We start from the raw sequence: 19,555 nt of genomic DNA on the forward strand, positions 1-19,555 counted from the left end.
AAATTGATGGCCTAGAAATAAGACAACCGGTGCTTTAAAATAACCACGCCACAGAACGAAATTAAAAATGTTATCTAATTCAGAATCCATTTAAAAGGAAAATTATTGATCGAAATATTATATCCCGAAGAAAACCGGTAATAAAAAGCAAACAAGAAAATTCAATGCGACGTATAGCTAGTGGGTAAAATTGTTTTAAGTCATTAGCCGCGTAGAAATACGTCAAGCATTATCACATAATCTATACCTTGACTGTCGTTTTAAGCATTCTCGTTTAACAAATTCTCAAATTATACAATCGCTTCATTGATCCCGAAGTAGAATCCGTTAAAACATGAAATTTGTTGGATAATCACTGAAGATTCGAGGCATTCTCTCATACAGTCATGTTATAATTCGGCCAAATCACCCTTTGCCTGATCTCTTAAGAGCGATTTTGAGACACCGAGACTGTTGTTGACGAGAGTGGAACACTTGTTAGCCCAGGGCCAGATTTGATCACCGATGTAGCGTCTTTTCATGTACAAATACGCTCAAGGCTGATTTTACAAATAATACAGAATGCTCTATTTTTTGGTTTTCAGGAATCAATGTGGCTTGGTTTTTAATCAAAGTTGGCATTGTATAGGCTATTGGTATCTGTCTGTTATATGGTCAATAGAATTGTAAATAGACTAGAAAATGACAAAAGATCACCAAATCTATTGTCCGTAGCTTTCTATATATTTACTTGTTAATTATAGATCAGACACCCATCTATTTAAGTAATTAAAAATTCTAATTAATATTTGTGGTGTATTGATTGGTATGATGTTTATAAAGGGACTAAGTTTATCTCCTCTTGGATCAATGACTAACTCTTTGGTTTACTTCAAAACCACCAGAGCCAATAAAGAACGATCTTAGTAATTAAGTTTCTTTACACGACGTGGGAAGTTGCTGAAACGAAACAATAAAGACGATATTGATGATAGTGCTTAAGAGACCGGGTAGTGTTTGTCCCACTATAAAGTACGTTAATATATGTTCACATCTAATAAACATTGACAATACACAATTAGGCTTCCATGGGCGTGTTAGTAATGGTGAACCTTGGTGTGGTTATTTTAAGTCTAGCTCACAACCCACCGTATGTGCTACTACAGGTAGTCTACGGGGGAATTTTTTTTTATTAAACCCGTGTGTGAGACTAAAGCTGCATTTCCTTTAGTACGGATCCGGTCCGGGAGTAGACATAGCACACGGCAAGTTGTGTATCCTTATATGCGGTTTTTCAACATGGCACCGGCATTGTCAAGGTTCGTAAAAGAAGAAAAAACATTGATAATATTAGTTGCACCATACAAACTGTGTTTCCTTATGTGCGTTTACGGACACGGTTCCGCATGCGTTTCCGTACCAAACGCTACATGGTCCGTTTCGAAAAACCGTACCGGACGCCGCATACAGATTCGTATCCGCACCCGCACATAAGGAAAAACTCTTACTAAAATTCTATGAAAGTGCTTTTTTCCGTATCCGCAACCGGACCGGAGCCGGACCGGATCCGTACTAAAGGAAATGCAGCTTTACTCGTCACTTGCTGTGTTTGGCACCGCAGAATATCGCAGACTGGCCGTAGAGACTTTTAGTCCTGCACCCGGTTTCTTGCGGCTGGACTGTCAGCTACCAAACCTCCCAACCCGTGCGTGTCAATACACATACGGCGGGTTATGAACTAGGCTTTATTTGGTTGCGTGGCGTATTGTTTATATATTTGTTATTCAACCAAATTTTGACTCGCTATATTTCATCACAATGTCAAGGTAATATGACCTATCCACGGCTGGCGTCAGCTGGGTACGCACGCTCCTTCAGTGAATTTATACATAGATCCGACGGGATGTGAACAGTTGTTTTTTTGGCTGTACACAGTACACAGATAAGAACACGACGAGGTGATAAAACTTGCCAAATGTTACCAAAACTTAAATGCTGGAATATAACACTTAAATAAAAAAAAAACAAACCAACCCCCCTATCGCACCAATAATAGCGCTTGTTAATGCATCTTGACAACTTTGACCCATCATCTTTCATGTTTTGTTAATTCTGTTACTCAATAATTCTTAATTCACCCATCGTGGTGTTTCCATTGGATAACAATGCATATTTGACAGGTCTGACCTTTGACTTCAAATGAAAAACGTCACCAATACATCCGACGCTAGTTTATATCAAAGTCAACATACGAATTTTTATACTGTACTGATCATTGATATACGTCATACAAGATATCCTCAGCTAACCTTTATATACAACTGATTGGGAACAGACCAAGAGACAGAATTAATTAAGATAAATCACAGAGAAAAAAAGTTTTCCATCAAAAGTTATGTAATTTGTTACTGCTTCAATACATCGTTAGTCGACTTCTAATGAAATAAGTCACGGATGAACCAAATTAAATGAACTCTACATAAGTAGTTAATTACATCACATAACAAAGATTGCATTCTTCGACTGAAGGAAATCTATCGAGGATAATTTGTTAACTACGTTTTGCAGATGAACTGTTTTCGTCAGTGGCCAAAGGCAAAATGTGACTTTCTTGATGTGTGATAAGAGATTCGGGCTTAATGCACTTTCAACTGTGCGGAGTGAGGTGAGGGATGGGTGGGGCTCTTTAGCGCCTAACAATTCTCTTGTGGCATACAATGTCCGTGTTTTGTCTCATTTACATCCATATAATTATCTGGATTATTTTTTGTTGTGCCTTGTGGTTCACTCTCAATTGGGGGGACCATCTGTGACAAGTGAGCTGGGGAGTGAGTCTAGGGATGGGTTGGTCTCTTTAGCGCCAGATGGTTCTTTTGTAGTCAACAATGTCCGTGTTCTGTCTCGCTTATACCCATATATTCATCCGAGTTCTGTTTGCAGTTTTTCACAATCTACGGGGACTATCTGTGACAAAGGAGCTGAGGGATGGGTTGATATCTGTACCGCCTCCTGGTTCTCTTATAACTTACAATGTCCGTGTTCATATCCATAGGTTTCTCTGTTTTATGTTAGGTACAAATATAGTTTGGGGTTATGTGCGCCCCCCGCACCCCCACACACATAAACAACCTCTTCTCTCACTATTAGTTTATCAAGATTCTAATTTCCAACTACTAAATTCGACGGCACAAAGCTACTTGTTCTCTTATCGCTTACAATGTCCGTGTTTTGTCTCGTTTATATCAATGTTGTATATTAATAATTTCCAGTATCAAACTCGACGGCTCGAACTGTATATATCTAGAAACTACTGATCTTTGTTTGTTATAAATCACTAAAGTACTTTTAAAGTACCGCAGGCAAATCACAGCCACAGTTAGGGATTTGACGGGTTCAATATCCCAATTAATAGTCAACAAATATCACGTCAGTTTATTTGAGCAAATTAATCAGCAGGGAATAAGCCTTCTTGTTGGTAGAGGAAGTCATTAGTTCTTCATCAAGTTATTCCTGGTGGTACATAGTCAACCTTTCAATGACGCTGGATTATGATTAAAAAGCCAAGCGATTTTCCTAAGCAATGTGTAAGCGATTTTTTCAAATTGTGGCCCATAGTGCTAAAACAACATGGTCTTTGTGCGCGTCATTGCGACGTCAATAAATATCCCAAATATCAAGCAAGTGGAAATTCGGCGGCAAAGAATTGCTTGATCACTCTGAAATCGAGTATTAATTGCGATAGCAAACAATCTTTCGTGGACATATCTTATAAAGTGGGGCTGCAATTTTGACTAGTAACATGATCAGCTATTGCAAAGCTTTAAACAACGCCTGCAAATTGCTTGTACGCATACACACACAATTGCTCGCTGCCATTGCGGGGATCACGTGGCTAAGTGGGTAAGACGCTGGCTCGCTAGCCTCGAGATCAGATTTTCCGGCGTGGTTGCCCCTTGTTAGTGATGCAGGACGGAGGTCCTGACAAGAACAGCTGTCTAGTCGTTCAGATAGGACGAAAAAACGAGGTCCCGTTTACACATTGGTGTGCACGTAAAAGATCCCTTGACAGTTGGAATTCGATATAAGAGTAGGCCATAGTGCCGCTGCCCGGGCAAAATTTCCCTCATAGCACACTGTATGGCGTATGCCCGTCTTCATTAGCCCAGTTCGGAGCAGAACAGTAGGACGTTAAACCCCATTTCATTTCATTACGTGCACGCCAATGTGTACACGGGACCTCGGTTTTTCGTCCCATCCGAACGACTAGACAGCTTTCCTTGTCAGCCCCTCCGTCCTGCATCACGCAATGACTTGTAGGAGAGCCATATGATGTAGGCATTCCGTCAGTAAACTCGATCTGCAAATTGAGTGGTGGAGAGAAAACATGTTAATTTAAAGTATTGTAACCTAGGCTTGTAACCTATGTATCCAGACTTGATATAAAATGTAGAAAGGAACTGCAGCATTGTTGTACCTGGTAGACAAACGTCTTAGCGACGGAGATTAAGAAGAATATACACAACGTGAGTCCTAGCCATACGAAGAAACAAATATAACCAGAGACAATACTAGACGATTACAAGGTCATTAAAATATGTAGCAGAGAAGAGAGTATGCGTCACACGCTGGATGTGAGGAGTTTTTGACTTACTGGCTTTTTACATCTGACTAGCTACTCATAGACTACGTAGTGTTACACTGGCAGTGATGTCCAGGATCCCGTTTTACTATACTATTCAAAAAAAGTAGGGGATATTTGATTTTGGGGGCATGATACTAAAATATGCAAATGACTACGAAAAAAGTCACTATAGAACCTAACAGAAGAAACATTTCCAGTTACATGTGACGCCCAAACGCACCAATAGCTACCGCATGGAATGCAGGTGATGCTTGGGATCATCATGGGGGTCCAACCCAAGATTTGCACGACTCTGACTTTGAATGTTACAGTCATTGTGGCATTGAATTCCAGGGTGGAAACATCAGTTTAATTGTTTTAGTGACCAGAAAACAAATTTTGATATGCGTCGGCTTACCCAAAATGAAAGGTTACGTGCCCTTGGCATGCTACAGATCGGCACAACACAGGCGGTTGTGGCGCGGACGATGAATGTTTCTCAGTCTGTCATAAGCAGGCTATGGTCCAGATACCGTGATACACAATCTGTACAGGACAGACCACGCTCAGGTCGACCAAGGGCGACAACTCAAGCCCAGGATCGATTTATCCGTACCTTGGCCTTGAGAAATCGTGTCATCACAGCAAATCAGATCAGCGCTCGTCTTCAAACAGACACTGGTGTGAGAGTGAGTGGCCACCTTCGCGCCCGACGTCCTCGCGTGATCCCTTGTTTGAGAGATCATCACATTCAGGCAAGACGTCGTTGGTGTAGGGATCGTCAACACTGGGATAATCGACGCTGGAGCAATGTGATGTTTTCAGATGAGTCAAGGTTAACTGTTGATTTTTTGGACAGACGTAGGAGGGTGTGGCGTCGTCGAAACGAGCGCTTCCAAGACGTTAACGTCATCAGACATGATCGATTTGGGGGTGGTTCTGTTATGGTGTGGGGAGGCATCACTGTTACTGGAAGAACGGCTTTACATGTTGTTGCAGGGCGTGTTACAGGCCAGTACTACCGGGAAAACATCTTGGCAGTCCATGTTGTGCCGTTCGCACGACGTCATGGCCGCCGTTTCAGCTTCCAGGATGACAACGCAAGATGTCACAGGGCCAGGATCGTTACAGGTTACCTCCAACAACAGAACATCACCACATTACCTTGGCCAGCACTGAGTCCCGACCTCTCCCCCATCGAGCATGTCTGGGACATGCTTAGACAGAGGTTACGTCAACGTCAACAACGTCCTGCCAATGTCCAAGAACTTGCTGCTGCGTTGCAACAGGAATGGGACAATCTGGACCAAAATGACCTTAGACGTCTCATTAGGAGTATGCCACGTCGGATCAATGCTTGTTTGGCAAACAGAGGAGGATTTACCCGTTACTGACTTGGTTGTGATGCTGTGGTAACTTTGCTGTTTGACCCCGGGTATCATTTTACCCTTATAATGGTCAGTCTGTGCCTTACTTAGTCTAACGATCATTTGGAATAAATCGATGAATGTGAACTTCATTTCATTTTGTCATTTGTTTCTTCGTCAGTTTCATTAGGTGACTTTAATAACACTTAAAAATCAAATATCCCCTACTTTTTTTGAATAGTATATATAACTTTATTGAACATACATGTTTGTAAGTATTTAATTATACTGTTGGAACATCTGGACGTGGTATATACTATAGACTAGGCACCTGAGCTGTTGAACTAAAATAGAACAAGTCATTAGTTCTTCACCAAGTCAATTATTATTGACGTCATACTCTCCAACCTTGCAGTATCAGATTAAGAATTTATATAAGACTATGATGTCCTTTATTAAACTTACGCTAATTATCTGACTGGAGGTATAATAATACAGATGCCAGGTGAGTAGTGAGGTATGTGTTATTTTGAATTGTACGTACACCGCTGGGAGCCACGGTGGCTCAGTGAGTAAGACGTTGGTGTGCTAACCTGGTGATCCCGTGGTCGATCCCTGTGTAGGCGGAGAAAGTTTGTCGGGATTTTCCGGAGTGGTTCCCCCTTGTCGGAGGTGCTGGACGGAGGGCCTGGCAAGGGACATCGTATAGTCGTTCGGATCCCGTGTAATTGGAATTCGATATAGGAGTAGGCGGAAGTACCGTTGTTTGGGCAAAAGTTCCCTCATATGGGATATGCCTCTCTCATTAGCCTAGTCGAAGCAAAACAGTAGGACGTTAAACCCCATTACAAAAGTGCACACACTCTAAATCTGCTAAATGAGAAAGATGACGAACACTAATGGTCTGGTTATGAAACCGGACGCAAAACCAGAATGTATCGGCACAGAATCCAGACGAGAAGGACCTTGAGGATTCTCATGTTCGGTTCTCACTTTTAAAGGGACCCACACGGACAGTTGCTTTAGTCGATCGGACGGGATCCACGAAAATAAAACAGACCCCGTGTACAGATAGGTAGTTCGGCAGTTGGGATTAGAAGAACAGTAATCTTGGTCGGGTTCCAAATGTCAAGGGTTTTATTATGCACACGCCAATGTTTACAAGGGACTTTGGTTTTTCGTCTCATGCGATCGAGTAGACGATTGACTCTCCATCCTACAGCACTGATAAGGATCAACTTGATTGAAAATCTCGAGGAACTTTTACGGCTAGTACCAGAATCAAACTTACTGGTTAGGGAACCAGTACCATACTCCCTGGATCTCTGTTGTGCCAGTGGGAAATCAAAGAAGAGTAGACAGAAAATCTTACTTTTCACAGCAGTGCCAGTAATGCAAAAGCCTAATTTTAACTATGTACTAGATGACTGACGTGCAGTACTCAACTTTCAATCACTGTTTATGAGAAATATCTTTGCCCCAGAAACACAAAACTTTGCACATAGTTTCTTATTGTTGTATTTGATACACTAAAACAACAAAAGTTTTATAAAGGGCTATATTTTAGTAAATTCTTAACTTAAGTCTGAGAATGCTTTGTGAACTCGGGGGCAAGGTCTACGTGTGACACATGCGTTGCTTACGTAGGAGGTAGTAACACAAATTGGCCCGGGTAGAATTTGTGTCTTTTACTCAGTTTACGCCTTCTGGTACTATTTTTCAAACTAAATGGGTAATACTATTTTTTCCAGATATACTTCCAACATCTTTATTTTTTTCTTAATAATTTAGAAAAATTGTTTCAGAATTGAATTTGTCGAAGAAAAAGATGTGAATATTGAGAGCTAATTAACTCTCCTCGATGTCATCCCTCAGTTATTTTTGCGACCTAGCGATTATTTACTGCTGGTCGGGGATCACGGTGGCTAAGTGGGTAGGGCGCTGGCTCGCTAGCCTGGAGGTCGGGTGTTCGATCCCTGCATTGGCCGAGAAAGTTCATCCCGATTTTCCGGCGTGGTTCTCCCTTGTCAGTGATGCAGGACGGAGGGGCTGACAAGGACAGCTGTCTAGTCGTTCGGATGGGACGGAAAACCGAGGTCCCGTGTACTCATTGGCGTGCACGTAAAAGATCCCTTGACAGTTGGAATTCGATATAAGAGTAGGCCGTAGTGCCGCTGTCCGGGCAAAATTTCCCTCATAGCACACTGTATGGCGCATGCCCGTCTTCATTAGCCCAGTTCGGAGCAAAACAGTAGGACGTTAAACTCCATTTCATTTCATTTATTTACTGCTGGTCAGTTTGCCCCTTTCCGAAACGTCCCAGCGGACACTGTAGCAACGGACTATTTTAATTTAAATGTTTCCAGTTTGTATAAAGAAATTGATAATTTGGCAAACAAAACACTCGTGCGTGCATCATCCAACGTAATAACAACGTAATAACAAGTTGTACAAAACATGTGTTCTGGAAATTTATATCCCGTATTTGCGTTCATTTGATAATAAATTATTTTGTCAGGACAAAATCCACAGGAAATGAATGACATAAAGACAGCAATTCACACAAGAGTCAATCTTAAATAAGAGAATTAAAAACAAAAGAAACCGGATGTGTTTGATTATAAAATTCATTCTTATGGCCGTCTGCAAATGGGTAAAGGTCTCATATACGTAACACGTTTTGAGAATTTGAGGAAAAAAATATACAGCGGTTAGGCCACGCCAGTTTGAATTTATGTTCTTCGGAACTTATTTAAGAATGAAATGAAATGGGGTTTAACATCCTACTGGTCTGCTCATACTGGGCTAATGAAGGTTTGCTATGAGGGAAATTTGCCCGGACAAGGCCGTTACAGCCTACATTTATATCGAATTCCAACTTCAAACGCATCTTTTACGTGCTCGTCAATGTGTACACGGGATCTCAGTTTTTCGTCCCATCAGGGCGACTACGCAGCTCTCCTTGTCGAACCCTACGTCCTGCACCACTGACAAGAGGTACCACGCAGGGATCGAAGACGCGACCTCCAGGCTAGCGAGTCAGCGTCTTACTCACTTAGCCACCGTGGCTCACCAGGAACTTATTTAAAAAAAAAATCCAAAAGTAATTGGTTGCATTCATCAAAATCTTTTAGCTCCAAATTTGTAAGTTTTGAAAACATTTTCTCATAATTCATGTGGCTAATTTATTTATCAAGACATCGAAGAAATGAAATGGGTTTAATGTCCTACTGTTCTGCTCCTAACCTGGGCTAATGAAGACGGGCATACGCAATACAATGCGCTATGAGGGACATTTTGCCTGGGCAGCGGCGCTACGGCCTACTCTTATATCGAATTCCAACTGCCAAGGGATCTTTTACGTGCACGCCAATATGTACACGGGGCCTCGGTTTTTCGTTCTATCCGAACGACTAGACAGCTGTCTTTCTCAGGCCCTCCGCCCTGTATCACTGACAAGGGGGAACCACGCCGGAAAATCGGGATGAACTTTCTCTGCCAATGCAGGGATCGAACACCCGACCTCCAGGCTAGCGAGCCAGCGTCTTACCCACTTAGCCACGTGATCCCCCAGACACCGAAGAACAGAAAATCTAATTCGTGTGGCCTTACTATATTATAGAAAGTGTGGTGTATTTAAAATATACATCTAACCAGACAGCGATGAAATGTTTATTATAATTTGCTGGCGATTATTCCATTCATGCTAAAGTTAAGAGTTTTATATACAGAGTAGGGAGAATAAAAGGTAAAGAGCTTACATTAGTCGCATCAGCCTGCTCATATAAAACAAGATAAACACGAAGAGAGTCTTTAAGAGAGAAATCTGTAAAATATGTTGTAGGTCAATGTTTTAAAGACAAGCCAGCATGTTTTCTTTTAAGACCAATTTTTTGGGTTTAACGTCCTACTTTTCTGCACTAACCGGGATAATGAAGACGGACAACGGCCATCTTCAATATAAACCTTGATGTCGCTTTAACTCCGTACACCTTCGATTGGCTACTGACCCAGCTGGGGACATCTCAGATTCTTCGATAGAACATATCATCGGGAATATCAAGTCTCGCGCTTTCTAGCTAAAATGTATACTTGCGATAATCGAGTTGCAATGTTCAAGGTTCTTTCAATCTCAAGGTTTCTGTGGAGGTCGACATGTTCGATTTGAATGTGTTTGTGTCACGACCTCTGGTTGGACAACGCTATTGTTCACGTGTCTGTGGTAAAGGGGGATAACGTTCCTATAAGTTCGAGATGTCAGACCATCTAGCAACGGCTAAAATTCGCGGTCGCTGCTTCAGGAACCTGGGTCGTTAACGGCCCGCAGTGGGCTATGAGGGGATGTTTCTGCCTACTCGTCACCAGTTCCAACTGTAAAGGTTTCAACGAGAATAATGTTTTTTATACTATCCGAACGACTAGGTGCTATACCATGACAGGCCCTCCACCCTACACCAATGAGAAGTGGGAGGGGGCAGACTTAAAGATATATTCTGTAAAAGCTAAATCTATTACAGGTCTTCCATGTGGCTTTAAATGTTATATGAATTATTATTTAGACATTTATCTACATGACAGGTCCATAATCTACTTCTACTCTCTTAGGATATTATGTGAATTAGACAATTTCTTGTTCAAACATTATTTAAAGGCGCTAAATCGCTATTCTTTGGCAAATAGTAATGGACACAAATGTGTCGCAACGCATATAATAGTGTAATATGAATGTATATAAACTGATTTACATTCAATCGTTTCTGTTTTACAGTAATTTCTAATCAGTTATGTTCGGCGAAATACGCGAAGAGTCCAAATTGAATGGCGTCAGTTACGCCGGAAGTATTCTTCTGTGAGAAATGTTTAGCCCCGTTCATCTAATCGCTTCATTACAAATAGCGTTCGAAATCATTCTGGCACGCGATTCTTGTGCCTATTTTAAAATGTTCATTTTGTCTTAAATATTGGATATCAGGAGTCCATCTTTTCACGGTAAGATAACAACATTAATGTTGATTTAAATTGGCCAATAAGTCGTGTTTGCAATCAATGTCGAAAACTGTGGATTATATTGAGTTAGTGACTTGCCTCCTTTAAATGGTTCCATTATTGTTTACATTGGTTTCCATCAATATTAAATTTGCTATATCTCTATTTGTCTTAAGACAGATATAGTAATAATTATGTTTTTGTTTTTCGTACAAGCAACTTTATTCTTCATAAAGCCTGATTAAAATACAGATCTACATTTCGCTTCGTATTCTTATACTTTCGATGACCTTCACGTTTAACGTCCTACTGTTCAACTCCGATTGGGCTAACGGAGACGGACATACGTCACACAGTGTACTACGGCGCTACGACCTACTCTTATATCGAGTTCCAACTGTCAAGGGATGTTTTACGTGCATGCCAACGTGTAGACGAGACGTTTGTTTTCCGAAGGATTGTCACTTGCCAAGCCCTCTGTCCTGTATCACTGACAAGGCGGAACCGCGCCAGAAATTCCCGATGGGGCTTAGAGAATAAGACGATTGTTCGCTAACCTAGAGGTCCTGTGTTCGATCCCGTGTTGGCCGCGAAAGTTCATCGGAATTTCCCCGTGTTAGTGATGTAGGACAGAGGGCTTGACAAGGGACAACGTATAGTCGTTCGGGTAACACGAACAACTGACGTCCCGTATACACATTGGTGTGCGCGTAAAAGATTCCTTGAATGTGCACGTAAAGGATTCCTTGAAAATGCACGTAAAAGAACCCTTGGCATTTGGGATTCGATATAAGAGTAGACTGTAGCAACGATGTCCACACAAAATGGCACACCGTATGGCGTATGACCGTCTTTATTAGCCCAGTTGAAGCAGAACAGGTGGACGTTAAACCCCATTTCGCCTTATTTCACTATTTTTCCTACATAAAGACGCGGAGAAATACTTAATAAAGCTCGGCACACTGAACCCATGCCAAAGTGTACAAAAAATCCTCTCCGATGACATTTAAAAAAAACCGTGAAGAATTAAGTGTTCAAAATAACTTAAATGTCAAGACGAATGCAATGCAAGCATTCAACAGATGGTCCTGTGCCAATTAGCACATCACTGAATATATCACTGGTCATTACAGCTACTGTTGTTACCAGTGATGGTTTTTATTTTTCTATCGTACGTTGTTAATTTTAGTTGGCGTATCGTAAAAAAATGAAATTGAATTAAAGGCGTTGAGTATCCAATAACAAATAAATGAGCCTGGACGTAATGTGACAATGAGGTATGCAATGCTAGAATTTAAGCAAAGCAAATAATGTTTTAATTGCAAGAAATCTGACATTTATCGATCTATCTCATACAATCTGACACACGGCTCGAGCTAACATCTCACAGCCTATGACAAGTTTATGATTTATTAACTAGCCGTGAATGGACGCTTGCCAGACATCAAAAAAACACCAAGAGCCATCTTGTTGACCAGTCACAAGTCGTTATCACATTCACAGACAACATAAGAGGTACCAACAGGCCCTTGAAGCCTCCCAATAATGGTGGCTTTGAGCACTTTGTTTAGTTTCACTGTCTGGAGGCGAAACGAAAATCGTAGAAAAAAAGCATCCCAGCGAAACGATAACCAGTTTGTTGAAAGAAATCCCGGAGTAAATATAAGACCTGCGTTTGATTGGATAAAAGTTAACGTCAATCATCCAGATGACAGATTATTTACCCTAGATAACCAGAAGAAATGTTTTGAAAGAGTAGATTTTATAAATTAGAACCATTATTAGATCATTGGTGATTTAATCATCGATCTGAGCGTATTATTTACTTTGAATGCGTCTCAGATAAAGAATTGTGATAAAGGGATCGATTTTTCATCAGTTAAATGAGGGTAGATGAAAGTTTGTGATAAATCAGAAGCGATGATAGGTTTATGATTAACTTGAGATGAAGTAAGGTTGATAGTGTAATCTACTAATACCTATTTTACACCAATAACCAAACGTAATCTCCACCATACATAACTCTCATTACAACTTAAAGATTCTTAACTTTATCTGATTCCTGGTCAAATTCTTTTATGTTTCTTAAAGGGTCGATGACAATAGTGTAACTGATCCTATGACAAATCCTATGCTCTCGGGCACAAAATGAAATGAAATGAAGTTTAACGTCCTACTGTTCTGCTCCTAATGGGCTTATGAAGACGGGCATACGCCGTACAGTCCACTATGAAGAAAAATTTTGCCCGGACAGCGGCGCTACAGCCTACTGTTATATCGGATTCCAACTGCCAATAGATCTTTAACGTGCACGTAAGCATGTACACGGGACACCGGTTTTTGGACCCCGGTTTTGCGGCCTATCCGAACGAGTAGACAGCTGTCGTTACCAGGCCCCCCGTACTGCACCACTGACAAGGGGAATAACGCCGCAAAATTCCGATGAACTTTCTCGCCCAACACCGGGATCGAATACGCGACCTCCAGACTAGCGAACCAGCGTCTTACTCACTTAGCCACCTTGGCTCCTGGAGGACAAAATAGGTTATTTTTTATTCATTGTTAAATATCCCCGTAGCAGACTGTTGGGCTTATAAAAGACAAACAGCAAACCCTAAATCATCTGCATTTCATTTTCTAGGTGAGTTCAAATAAGATTAATAAATTTCTGTGTTTGTGTCTATAAAATAATATTATAACGTTCTGGGAAAACATTAACAAAATCCAAATTACCGAATGTATTGGAAATCGATTTGAGACCGAATGCAAGTAAATTGAAGAAAGCGTGACATGTAACCTAAATATGATATGCCAAGTTGGTCGGAAGAAGTTTCGCCACCCGTTCCAAATTAAGCCGAATACCTAGAGATTACACGGTTGGAGTGAGTGTCTACAATTTCCTTAAATAGAACTTTAAAGAGAGCGTACGAGAAAAACTTGTATGTTTTCTTTGTATATGGGAGTAGTAGGGGCGCCCGCCCAACTTCGTAGGTTTTCTCCGGGTTCTCCGATTATCTATCATTGCTAAAGACCCCTACGCGCAAGCGATTTATTGAAATGAATTTGTTCCATATGTTACTTCCAAAATGACCTAATGTCTCGAGTGCATCTACCCCCCCCCCTCTCTCTCTCTCTCATTGCTTTTGTTATAAATTTTCAGCACATACTCGATATATTTTGCAATCTTGAGTTTGGGTGCGTTTGATAGCGATAAATCCGAATCCTCCCCAAGACGGACACAGGCTCACTTAGCCGGGGGCCACGGGGTCGATCCCGGTGTTGGACGAACGAAGGGCGGGAAATGGGGGCAGACTAGGAAAAGCTTCTAAGAATTTGACTAAGAATCGGTGGGAACTCCGCTGTTCGGGCAAAAGTTCCCTTATAACACACGTACATCTGAAATTCCAAAATGCCAAATATCATTTGTTTAAGGCGAAATATCTTGTATGTAAATAAAGGGTGCAGATTCTGATACCAATCAAACACGGCATTGCACGCATGAAATTCTTCCAAATAAATGTATTTTTTTCTCGCAAACCACTTATTTGAAATTTGAGATTTTAATTACATGTATTAATGATAGGCAAGGTATCGAGAATATAATCAAACTATAATTTACCGCTCATACTTCGATATTAATAGAACAGGCTACTGTTAATAGTGTCTACTACACCTGTTATGTATTTCACCCACTGGATAATTGCGCTACCACCAACAGTTTGATATAACTTAAGGCAAATATAACGGTACAATTAAAGCACTATAATCAGTAAGTAATGGAACTTTGTTTACATAACTTTGATAAACTAAATAGTAATACTAGCTTTATATTTTTATAGTTAAATGGGTTTGTCTGTTGTCACGAGCAAAGTACACCCGGTTATTCAAATCGGAAGAAATTACTTTAAATCAGAAAATGGGTTAATGATTCTAGCAACATTAAACTAAGTAAACTAAAAGGATAATTCATGAATCGATAAACTGATAATTATTTTGACCGGAAATGCGGCCATTTTGAGTATTAATCAAGTTTCTTATAATCACTTATTTAAGCAGGAGGCAGAATGAATCGACAAAAGCTGCTTCTTTATCCTTCAAAGAAAGACGCCCGTATCCATTTGGGGGAAATATATAGCGAAATTCCTACCAAATTAAAAGTCGTCAAAGTAAAAATAAAGACCATAATATTGTAGATCGGAAATGCGGCCATCTTGAATATTAATCAGGTTTCTAATCATTTATTTAAGCAGGGAGGCAGAATGAAGGGAATAGAGGGTCTTTCTTCATTCTACAAATTATCTCTTTTTAAGCCGCTTGTGTACATTTTCGGGGAAATATGTAGCGAAATTACTATTAAATTAAAAGACGACAAATTCAAATAATAAAGATCATAACATCGTGGATCTAAGATGCCACCATCTTTAAGTATTATTCTGCTTTCAAATCAATTCCAATACGCTGGATAAGGTTCACAATGTTGAAATGATAGAATCTAAGTCATATACTTCCGAGACGAAATACCGCACTGAAGTAAAAGATGGTCTTGATCAGACAGTTGAACAAGTTAACGACTAAATCATGTTACGCTCTTCATAAAAACCTTTTAAGTGGAAAATCATTAATGGTCTGCTCTTGTTTGTCCCGATTAAAATATTAACATAGGGAAAGTTATAGTGGTCGACGGCAACGTAAAATAATAATAAAAAAAATCTTTCTCTAATGGTGATATTTATCAAAGTATCAAAATATCACGGCTGCTTCAAGTAATTGATGTAAAAAAAAAAAAGAAATAGAATGTAAATGTCAGTGCTAATGTCTTGAAATGATCTGTAACTATAAAATGCAGGAGATGAAGTGATTTGTATAAAGAACGCCCATCTTCTCTCATACTAGTTTAAAGGCGCAATGCGGAAGAAAGTGACTAAACATTTTACATTCTCAAATTTCGCAGGCACGGTGGCTCTGTGGGTATAGATTTCTTCATGGTAGGATGAGAGGGGGGGGGGGGGGTGGATGGCTGAATGGTTAGCACGTGCGCGCTGTATCATAAAGTCTGCAATTAAGTCAACTAGCGTCGTTTCGATTTCCCGGTTGTACATGACAAGGAGTAGGGTCGCCTGTCCAACCCCGTGGGTTTTCTCCGGGTCCTCCGGTTTCCTCCCACTGCTAAAGACCCCTACGCGCAAGCGAATTATGGAAATAAAATTGAACCATATGTTAGTCCCGAAATGACCTAGTTTGTGTCGAGTGGACGTTAAACCCCATTTTTTTCTCTCTGGCGTGATTGACACCCCATGCTTGTACGTGGCAAGGAGTAGAATCGCCGGCGCACCCCCCCCTTCCCTCCTCCCTCTCTCTCTCTCTCTCTCTCTCTCTCTCTCTCATGGTAGGGTGGATGTCCTGTTAAAGTAAATCGTCAAAAATCAGACAACACACTGAATGGTGTATGCCGGTCTTTATTAGCTTAGTTGTTGCAGAAAAGTAAGACGTTAAACCCTTATTCATTTCATTTACTTAGACCCCCCCCCCCCCCAAAAAAAAAAAAAAAAAAAAAACCCAAAAAAACAAAAACAAAAAAAAACCCAAAGAAAAAAAACAACAAAAACAACCCAAAACAACGGAGATGAAAACGTAATTTATACTGTTAAGACAAAAAAACTTAGGATATATGCCACCTTTGTCTCGATATACGTGGATAGAAATTAGTTATTGTTATGACGTTGATATATTTTTTGATGATTCTCTACTACTGGGCCTTTAAAGATAACTCTAATTGTGTATACCGACATATGTAGGAGGACAGCCGGAAATAGGAAGACCCGAAATGCATAAAATGCAATGAATAAAACACTTGAAATGTATTTAAAATGGAGGAGATGAATGCTTTTTGATTAAATATCATATAATCCACAAAATAAGATAATTTTCAAACAAGATTAGTAATAATGAAATTTACCTGTTAAATAGCCACTTCAAGTACTAAATTCATCAAAAAATAGTATTATTAAATAAGAAAATGTTCAGTCTTTCAGTTCATAATAAAGTCATTTTGCCCCCCCCCCCCTCCCCACACACACAAAAAAACCCACCCTCAAAAGTGAAATTTAATGGGAGTTAAGCGTCCTAATTTTCTGCTCCATCGGGGCTAATGAAAACGTATATACGCCATGCGGTGTGCTATGAGGGATTATTTTGCCCGGACAGAGGCGCTACGATGTACTCTTATTTCGAGTTCTAACTACCAAGGGTTCTTTTACGTGCACATCAATTTCTACACGTGATCTCGGTATCCAAACTCTGCTTGTTTGAAAAAGAAGGGGCGTGTACTCTCAGACAGTAGAGCCCGCGATATCAGGAATGGCCTTATCCAGGTAAAATCTATTAAGTGAACTTAACTTTATATTTTTGTCAAGCTTTAGTGATATATATTATCCCCAGGTTTACTTTATATTATTGTCACATGGATAGAAATACTCGGACAACTCGAACCCTAGCTACGAGAATGTGACTTAAAACTTTGAGATATACTGATGCGTTTGTTTTAGCTGCGATTGGATGACTTTAATTTCACCTTGCAAACATAATTTCTTTATTAATATATGTAACATCTTAAAAAATTAAGTTAATTTTATACTATACTATTCAAAAAAAGTAGGGGATATTTGATTTTTAAGTGTTATTAAAGTCACCTAATGAAACTGACGAAGAAACAAATGACAAAATGAAATGAAGTTCACATTCATCGATTTATTCCAAATGATCGTTAGACTAAGTAAGGCACAGACTGACCATTATAAGGGTAAAATGATACCCGGGGTCAAACAGCAAAGTTACCACAGCATCACAACCAAGTCAGTAACGGGTAAATCCTCCTCTGTTTGCCAAACAAGCATTGATCCGACGTGGCATACTCCTAATGAGACGTCTAAGGTCATTTTGGTCCAGATTGTCCCATTCCTGTTGCAACGCAGCAGCAAGTTCTTGGACATTGGCAGGCCGTTGTTGACGTTGACGTAACCTCTGTCCAAGCATGTCCCAGACATGCTCGATGGGGGAGAGGTCGGGACTCAGTGCTGGCCAAGGTAATGTGGTGATGTTCTGTTGTTGGAGGTAACCTGTAACGATCCTGGCCCTGTGACATCTTGCGTTGTCATCCTGGAAGATGAAACGGCGGCCATGACGTCGTGCGAACGGCACAACATGGACTGCCAAGATGTTTTCCCGGTAGTACTGGCCTGTAACACGCCCTGCAACAACATGTAAAGCCGTTCTTCCAGCAACAGTGATGCCTCCCCACACCATAACAGAACCACCCCCAAATCGATCATGTCTGATGACGTTAACGTCTTGGAAGCGCTCGTTTCGACGACGCCACACCCTCCTACGTCTGTCCAAAAAATCAACAGTGAACCTTGACTCATCTGAAAACATCACATTGCTCCAGCGTCGATTATCCCAGTGTTGACGATCCCTACACCAACGACGTCTTGCCTGAATGTGATGATCTCTCAAACAAGGGATCACGCGAGGACGTCGGGCGCGAAGGTGACCCCTATGCAGTCGATTCCGAATCGTCTGGCCACTCACTCTCACACCAGTGTCTGTTTGAAGACGAGCGCTGATCTGATTTGCTGTGATGACACGATTTCTCAAGGCCAAGGTACGGATAAATCGATCCTGGGCTTGAGTTGTCGCCCTTGGTCGACCTGAGCGTGGTCTGTCCTGTACAGATTGTGTATCACGGTATCTGGACCATAGCCTGCTTATGACAGACTGAGAAACATTCATCGTCCGCGCCACAACCGCCTGTGTTGTGCCGATCTGTAGCATGCCAAGGGCACGTAACCTTTCATTTTGGGTAAGCCGACGCATATCAAAATTTGTTTTCTGGTCACTAAAACAATTAAACTGATGTTTCCACCCTGGAATTCAATGCCACAATGACTGTAAACATTCAAAGTCAGAGTCGTGCTATTGGTGCGTTTGGGCGTCACATGTAACTGGAAATGTTTCTTCTGTTAGGTTCTATAGTGACTTTTTTCGTAGTCATTTGCATATTTTAGTATTATGCCCCCAAAATCAAATATCCCCTACTTTTTTTGAACAGTATATTACACAGCCCAATGTAGTGAAACAACTTTCGTTTATTTGCAAATATTGTCGGCAAAGTTAAACAAGCGCTGTTTTTAACAGAACTGTTAAGGCCATTCATAATAACGGTGCATTAGTCATTTTGTACCCGACATATATTTAGCCCCGCCTTCATGACGTAAAGACGTCAAATGTAAATACCGGGCAAAGCCAGCTTTTTAAAGCTTCGATTTAAAAGAGAAGATTTGGACCCGTGTCTGGTAGGATTATATAGCTATGCTTAATCGTAGTTGGATGTGGCAGAAATGTAATAAATAACAATAATCAATCGTTGTTTTGAAAAAAGCAAATAGCCACTTTTGCATATTGATCCTCATCGAATTTTGCCAGAAGGAACTATATAAGGACACACAGAGTTGAGAGATAAGGTTTCTTATCTACTCGAACCCCAGGGCAATGTCGAAGACGGGATGGTGTCACATCACTGAACGCCATGTGTACTGTCGATTAA

General features: G+C 40.6%; 1 protein-coding gene across 2 annotated transcripts in view; it reads right to left on the bottom strand.

Annotated features, from left to right (window-relative positions):
* Positions 1-19,555, bottom strand: part of LOC126818627 (uncharacterized) — a 47,596-nt gene that overhangs the window by 2,613 nt on the left and 25,428 nt on the right. The window contains exon 1 of one of the 2 annotated variants that reach the window (XM_050546148.2): positions 248-326. The exons of the other annotated variant lie outside the window; for it this stretch is intronic. The gene's annotated coding sequence lies outside the window, so the exon portion shown is untranslated. Of the gene's footprint in view, positions 1-247; positions 327-19,555 lie in introns of those variants that run through there. 2 annotated transcript variants of the gene reach the window in all.

This window comes from Patella vulgata, chromosome 4, assembly GCF_932274485.2.
Source record: "Patella vulgata chromosome 4, xgPatVulg1.2, whole genome shotgun sequence".
Lineage (NCBI taxonomy): Eukaryota > Metazoa > Mollusca > Gastropoda > Patellidae > Patella > Patella vulgata.